Below are 8,155 nucleotides of genomic sequence, written 5' to 3'. Positions count from 1 at the left end.
CTCACTTGTTTTTTCTTATTGCAGAGTAAACATGATCTGCCAGCATAGATTGAAACTCATATCGGGGAATTCCAGGCTTTTATCAGATTACTGCACCAGTATGGCTGTTAACGCATGATATATTTTTATCTAAGGAGACGTTATCTAGGTCGGAGGCTCTTTGAAAAAGTGTCACTTTCACTCCGGCAGAAGGCAAACCAGGAGGGGAGGTGGGTCACTGGCACTGAGCGGCGCTAATAGACGGGAAGAGAGGAAAGACAATGGTTCAAAGCATCGTCATTGGTATTTGATCCATTGTCCTCACTGCTCTTTAGAGACCACCGCTAACAAGGCATCATCTTACCCAAATTGACTGGGTTTTGTGGAGCTAAGATCTCCTATGAGATTAAGTTCAGGTAGTCAAAGGGGATGAGATTAGGGAGGGGTGGCTACTCCAAGCACTATGTTTTGTGGGGTGCACAATTTGAAAAGATGGAAAAAATAAACAGCTGTAGCAATAGAAGTAGTAGTGTTGATAATATTCGAAAAAGAGTTACACGTATCCCAGCACTACCTCGCTTTGGCCGCGCTCCTGCTACCTCAGCCTCCGTTCATAATGCTGATTGTTAAATTGAAGATCTCCAACGTAGTATCTTTTTTTTTCCCTTCCCAAATAGACCTTTGCATTACTAAGCAAACAGAGTGATGCATGATTTTGTTTGTCGACTTTAGCTTACTTCTGCATTCTCAAGCATGAGCATTTACCGTTAGTTTGCCTACACAAAGTGAATGGACAGTATGAAAAAATGTCATGGAGAATCTCTTACCTGTCAAGATGCTTTTCACTTTACCCTCAGGATCCAGACAACTATGAACAAGGGAAGGCGAATCTTTTTGTTGTAGCATATTCAATATTGCGAGTCAGTCCACAGATGCTGGAAGATTTGTAATCTTGATTTGTTGTTTACGATCAACAACAGACTTCTCTTCAGACACCTAAAGGAAGTGGAACAGCAACAACCTTAACATACAGTTTGTGCAGTTTAGTCAGTATCAATCTTTACGGGCAGTTAAGCGTTTCAATTGTTAGCTTTGATTTTCCATCACAGAGAATTTACCCGTGGAGTTTTTAAAAGGACATTTTGAAAATTGGAGGGTTTGCGCCCATCTTTCAGTGGTGCAAATATTGATTTGCCCCAGGTACTGGCAACTCACGCTGTAATGTGCTAATGTCAGAATTTTAGGCATGCATGTATACTAATGTTCTGGTTAAAATAATAGACTATTGGCAAAAAGCGTGCAATTCTTGTTTTGTTAGGTAATGGAAATAAGATGGGTGATGTGTTAAAAAGAAACTGCCTGTCCTTTTATGAGACCTTTTTCATAAATTATAACATCCCATTTTTATTCTTGAGGAGATTTACGTTCCCTTGTAATTACCATTTGTCTCTACTCTGTCAGAGAATTGATGGAATACGTTGAGAAAAATGCAAGTAAAAGCCAAGCAGGAACAAATCTCGGAGTGAAACCACAATGGATGAGATGTTGAGGATGCTAATTAAAAAAAACAACATGATTTACAGTAACAAAAATATGCACTGATTCAACGCCAAAGGCTATGTTTCTTGGAAAATGTACCACTTGGTCAACACTCTTCCTTTTAGTTCTATTTGCAATAAGGGGAAATCCAGAGAAAAAAGAAGACAGTGCTATATGGTTGAATCAGCAAACCTCCACGTTGTGTTCACTAAATTCTTTTGGGTCCATTTTTTAACCTCTCCTCCTGATAACCATGAATCTGTGATGTTCAAAATCAAGCTCAAGATTCTCATCAACCTCATACAGCCTGTTGAATTCTGACCAGAACAGGGTTTGGGTTGCTTCGTGAATGGATGGGCCAAGAGATGTTATCTGGCCTTAGGGAGGATGTTTGGGGAGTGGGAGAGGAACGGCTGTGGGGCTTCAGTGTGTTAATACAGCTAACAGCCAGGAAGGCAGAGTGTTGACTCTGCAGATTTAAACCCGCTACTGATGGCTACGGGGCTAAATACTGACCCCACGGACTCATAAAGAAAATCACCTCAGGCACGAGCCGTGGGGTTCAGAGGTAACAGCGTGGCTGGGAAAAACACAGGCCACGGATTTCCATCACTACACTGCCTAATTGGAATGACAGTCAAAGACCGATGAGGGTAACAGTGTTTATTTGCTTCTTTGTTACGCGGTGAGCAAGCACAAAGATATGCCTAGTCCGGCCAGGGGTGACATGGCTCCTGTATGCTGTCTGGCTCCGGGATCTCTGCACTAGTACAATAAGGACTTCCTGTCTGCCCTCAGATTCCGATACGTTCCATTCAAGCCAGGGATGAGGCAAGGGGGGTTGTGACGTGATTGTGTTAATAAGGGTTTGTGTGTACAAATCCTACTCACGCTAACAACATGGCTGTGTTCGCTTATTTTGCCATCAGTCCAAGTTGGAACCAGCTGGCCTACAGCGATCTGAATAAGCGGCATTGGGAACAGTACCCCACCAGATTCAGCAATCTAAGCCATTTTCATTTCCTTCCAAAAAATTTGATATTTTTTATTAGAGTAAGAGAGGGCTTTTATATAGTACCTAATATGCCATTCAAGCAGTATATGTTTAATGGGCATATAGTATTTTATTTATTGATTTTATTTTGCCTAGCAACAAGTGGCTAGGCAAACATGTTTTGTGACCAGGGAAATGAATCAGAGCAATTCTGTTTAACGACAATGCTTTGTAAAGATTTTATTTGACTTGTGAAATTTTATAATGAATCACAAATGTTGTCTGTTCATTTATGACATTGCCTTGGCTTTGAAAGAAAATAAGAAACCATGAGATAAATATCTGGAAAGATCAAGAAATGACTTTTGCATAGCCTCTGCAACATATTCTGCTTTAAATATTGATAACTCCATTTTCTTAGTGTGTATCCATACATACGTATGTCTATACACACACACTTCATATGTATGTGTAGTGTATATATGTATACAAAGCACAGCAAACAAAGCGACTTTTTTGAGCAGCAAGAATGCTTTCATAGGCGAGAACTCTGTAGATGGAGGAAAAGAGCACTCATATTCCATCACAGATGACAAATAACATCATTTGTATGCGGTGTCACTCAACAAGCATGCCGCTTAAATGACTATACCACAAATTATATAAATTAGAACCCCAAAATGACACCAAAATGATTCATTTGTCCCCAAGCTTATTGGTCCAACACTAACACGAGCTTTTTCTGACTGGATTGCGAATTAGCCGTGCCAGATGTAATAGCGCTGCTCCCAAAGAAAATTCCTTGCTCAAAACAAAAATAACATTGTGTTTTAGGATATTGTAAAATGTTTAAGTGTTATACATTTTAGGTGCCATAAAATTTGGTCAGTGCCTGCCAATAATTACAATTACAGAATATGATTTATGCCTTCCTAGTGCTGCCATATACAACCTTCCAATGTGTAGACATGAATTCATTCAGATACATAACCGTTTGCTGCAGTGGTTTTCAAACGTTTTAGACCAAATGCTCCCTAAAAAATAAATAGGTACCACAATCATGACCTATATTAATATACGGTAGCATTGTCATTAAAAACATGGCGGGTAAAACTCACTGTCCGCCACTGGTATTTCATGTTGAGAATAGAATGTTTATAAAAAATTTTTACTTTGAAATAGTTTTGGAAAAGAAAATAATTGGGTTGTACATGGCCAACCATGTTAGATAATTTAACTTTTGTAGAAAACATTACTATTGTACTGCGTTAACACTTCAATGAAAACTCATGAGGCTACGGTAAATTTGTCTCAAAGAAAAGACGCCTCTGAACAGTGCTGATCTTGTTGAGGCCCGTGACCACTGTTGCCATCTGCTCACAGTTTCCTCTCCAAAAGATGATAATTGAAGTTGAAATCACTTTTCTTTCTTGCTTGAAGAGCGAGAGGGTCTTGTCACTGAAATCCCCAGCATAATAGTTAAGTCCCGTGTTTGTATTCTTTATAGAGCTATTTGCCCTGCTTGCCTCTTGAAACATCTGCACCCTAGATCAATATGGACCATCTAATCATCTGACACACTTGATTAAAATCTCGCCAACGGCATCAAAGGGCATGGTGCCCGAAATGGGGGAATGTAGATGAGCCGCCAGTGGTGGGCTTTGCGGGGCCTTGTATACAATAGAGGATGCTGAAAATCCTTCCTCATCTTTGGTGAAAATAGGTCACTGTTGGCAGCTGAGGCTAATGTGTCCCAGGTCTGGCCTGTTGTCAAGCGTGCTGCTCATCGAATTTAACACCCTTTGTGCCAGCGTCTCGGCACTAATCTGTCTTTTCACTGAGTGTTAAAATTAATTTGCAGTGATTTCTTTGAAAGCACGCGCATCTCTTCAGAGACCTCAAACGGACAAGATGTCACTTGGAAGCTTTTGTCCTTGATCTTGCCCATTCTAAACTCTCGTGACAGGAGCTTTGAGATGCCTGTCTGATGAGGCACTGCAATGACCACCCCTGTCTGCCTGTGAAAAACATTCCATGACAAAACACAAACCTTGCCCCAACAAACAATACCACGCACTAAATTCCGAATTCACCCAAGTCAGAGTCCCGCTTACATTGCTTGGTGATGTGCAGTGTCGATAATCAGAGTTGGCTCAGAATTGACAGATAAAACATAATTTGATTTAACATTATCTTCTCACAGCTCGTCTCAACAGAGCATATCCGGAAAGGGGAACATGAGCAAAGTGAGATAACTGTATCAAAGTGTTTGGCAGAGACACAAAATGGTGTTCCCATGGGAAAAGTGGAGACAAGTGTTTAGTGGCTCTCATAATACTATTGAGAGAAAAGTGAGCCGTGGAGTGCCCTGAGGGAAGTCGCATCTCACAAGGCAGGTTTCTGGCTGCCCGTTGCGGATGTGTATAGTCCGAGCAAGTTCCTCCTCTCTTTGGATCATGCTCCTTGTCTTTTCATTCTTTCGGCCCCTTTTATCTTTCTTTATTTAATCTGTCCGTCTGTGTATATCTTGCTCACCCACTCAAACATAAACCATTTGCACTGTTTTGCCTCTGGCAATGAAACAAGAGCCCAGAAACGATGACATTTGTGATGGCTGATTGGTGACCGAGCCCTATAAAGGAGATAAACTTAGAAAAGTAATGGTGAGAGGCTACAAAATAAGAGATGGAAAACAGAGGGGGGGGGGGGCTCTGGGAAGGTGAAAGATTAGAGAAAAGTAGTCGTCTGTGGGTGTGGTGTAAGAGTTCCTCTCATCCAATTAAACATCAGTCATTTAGATCCAAGCGAGACAATCAGCCAATCTAAAACAAGTGATTTTGTTGAGCTTTGTAATCACACTGACCGTGAGAACAGCTCTCATTCTCACAGACAGAAAAGCCCCTAAATGATTTGGCATTGGTTGTTCTCCTGTCAGTAAATAACATTTGGCATCTGCTTATGCGTGTACAGCTTACAGTAAGACGTGCTCTTTGTATTGTCTCGAATAAATACAACTGGGTAATTTAGCAGTTTGAGAAACTTCTTCTTAACCATCTTCCCCTGTGCCCCCTCCTCACACTTCAACCCCCCAAACCACGTCTGCCTCGCTCCCGCTAATCATTGGTGGTCTCCTGACTGCCAACAGTAATTGATTAGGGAGCGGCGTACTGGTGGGGGAATAAAGGGGAAAGTTCAAACCAAAAGTTCTCAAGGTCACTGCCCTCTTCTTCCCTCCACCAAACTCATTTTCTCATGCTATTAAATGTCAGCCACAAGGGAAGCGGCACATATCTGGCACACTCGGGAAGTTTGACTTCCACATATTTTTCAATAGTGGAAAACCGGAAGGTATGCTCAAAGACAAGCAGGTGGTATGAATGGAAGTCAAAGTTCGGAATGTCTAAAAGAAGATCATGTTGGCTGTACAAGTGTCCGCACTTTCCGGATTTTGATGGCGAAGGATGGTTGACTATTACAGGAAGTGTAGAACATGTTTCTCATTGGTGCAACATGGTGAGAGGTGAAGGCGTTCTCCATGGTAAGAGCTAACAGCCAGTGTGTTGATGTTGGCCTAATGATTTGTGTGCATGTGTTTCCAGATCCACTCCAAGAAGACTCGGCCACTCCGGTATGTATGTGCTTAGCAATAACCATGACGAATCCAAGCAGAATCCAAGGAGAGAATCAAACAAATCCCGCTGAGTCCGAGTTAAACACAAATGATTGGAATTGTTTGAAATTTACATCGTCACTGTGGGAGTAGACATTAATGGCTTTTTGCGTCTGTCTTACTCATGTCTCCGAGAAGTGGCCCCAGGCAATAGCAGCTGTGTTGCATTCATCTTTGTCTGCTGTGTCTGTCTCGCACCTTTTGTAATAAGGATCTCAGTTTTCATAAATGTGTCAGGTTGGTGGCTGATTGTCAGCTGATTTCAAACAATAGCAATAAAATGAAGTTGGGGACATCCATCTTACATACATCTCTTTAGGTTCCTTATCGCTTGGATATATTAAAATAACGGTAAACAGATTATGACAAAACGTGATATATTTTCAATAGTGGATCAAGATATCATGAAAGCTGGTTTTAAAGGACTGTGGATGAAAAGCACTTGTGTGGTTTAACTTTATCCAGACTTGTGAATACCAGAGGAGTTGGTTCTAAGAAGTGGTGAGCTCTGCTTTATGTTCATGTCCTGTCAGTGCAGTAAGGCTGCTCTCTACTGCCCCCATTTGTTGAGCATGTGGTATTTATTGGGAATATCTCAAGGGAAGCTTCAATTAAGATTCCTTCATAGACGGTACAATTTATTTCTTACTGCCTCATATTTTGTAAAATAGCTTTCATCTGTTTCCTGGTTGCAACATTACTCACAGCGCCAGTTGTTTTTTGAGTGCTGTGAAGATCTTACGCTTCTTTGCTTTGTTGTGGTATATTCTAATGTGAGGTAAACTGAACCCACATAGTTTCCCATCAGCCTCAGAGATGTTATGGGAGGAAAGCCACCCAGTCTCTGGAATAATGCTGGTATCTGCCTAAAAGTACAGACATGTGCTGCAATTCAAATAAACTTACGCATCTCATATGTTAGAAAATGAGTCAATAGATATGTTATTGTATTTTGGTATGCATAATATTTATAAAGATTTGTGATTTATGTTATTTTCAACCAATACTGAAAACAGTCGTTCTAAATTTTCAGAGGCATATTTTTGGCCAGTGCGTTAATAATTACCACAGGGAAGATTTTTGCTTTTGGAAAAGACCGCTTATTCAAGGGGTGTCCAAATCCAGTCCTCAAGGCCACTATCCTGCATATTTAGATGTTTCCCTCCTCCAACACACCTGTTTTAAATAATCAGCTCATAAGAAAGCCTCATAATGATCTAGATTATTGGTGTTGGAGGAGCAAACCATCCAAAACATGCAGGATAATGACCCTCATAGACTGGATTTCAACACCCCTGCAATATGCGGTTTCCAAATAGCTTCGGCCAAAAGGTGGACTACTTTCTGGACTGGTTGCCAGTCAGTCACAGTGCAAGGCGCTACTTAAAGGAAGTGTAATTAAACCACAGGTGTCAAACTTAAGGCCCGGGGGCCTGATACGGCCCGCCACATCATTTTATGTGGCCCGCGAAGACAGATTGTGCATCAAATTCGTGTGTCATTACTAGAATTGCAAATTGTCTTCACTTTTAATAACCAGTTTTTACTCGTCTGATTTGAAAACGATTTATTTGTCAGTTTGTTTTGTAGCTTTTACTGAATATAATATGAGGTGCTCATACATTTATTTGGGTTGACAGTCATAATGGCCCTCCGAAAGAAGCTATGACTACAATGCGGCCTGTGAAAAAAAAGAGTTTGACACCCCTGATTTAAACAGTTAATGTAATCAAACAGTTTTCCAAAGTAGGGCCAGGATTACATATTTAGTATACAAACTCTTAAATGATTTAAAATGCTTGAATGGATGGATGTTTGGGATAACATTTTGGAGTGTACAAATCTGAATAAGACAGGGTTCTTTTTACAGTTACTTTTGGACCAGTATGTTTGAATGCATACAAGTAAATGGAGTCCTATGCTGTATTCCAATCCTTTGACTGTTCCCTTATGGGCGTGAGAAAAAAAAAAGA

Source organism: Syngnathus acus, chromosome 15 (genome assembly GCF_901709675.1).
Source record: "Syngnathus acus chromosome 15, fSynAcu1.2, whole genome shotgun sequence".
NCBI classification, from domain to species: Eukaryota; Metazoa; Chordata; class Actinopteri; order Syngnathiformes; family Syngnathidae; genus Syngnathus; species Syngnathus acus.
The sequence above is the reverse complement of the archived record's forward strand: the minus strand, read 5'-3'. Positions refer to the sequence as shown.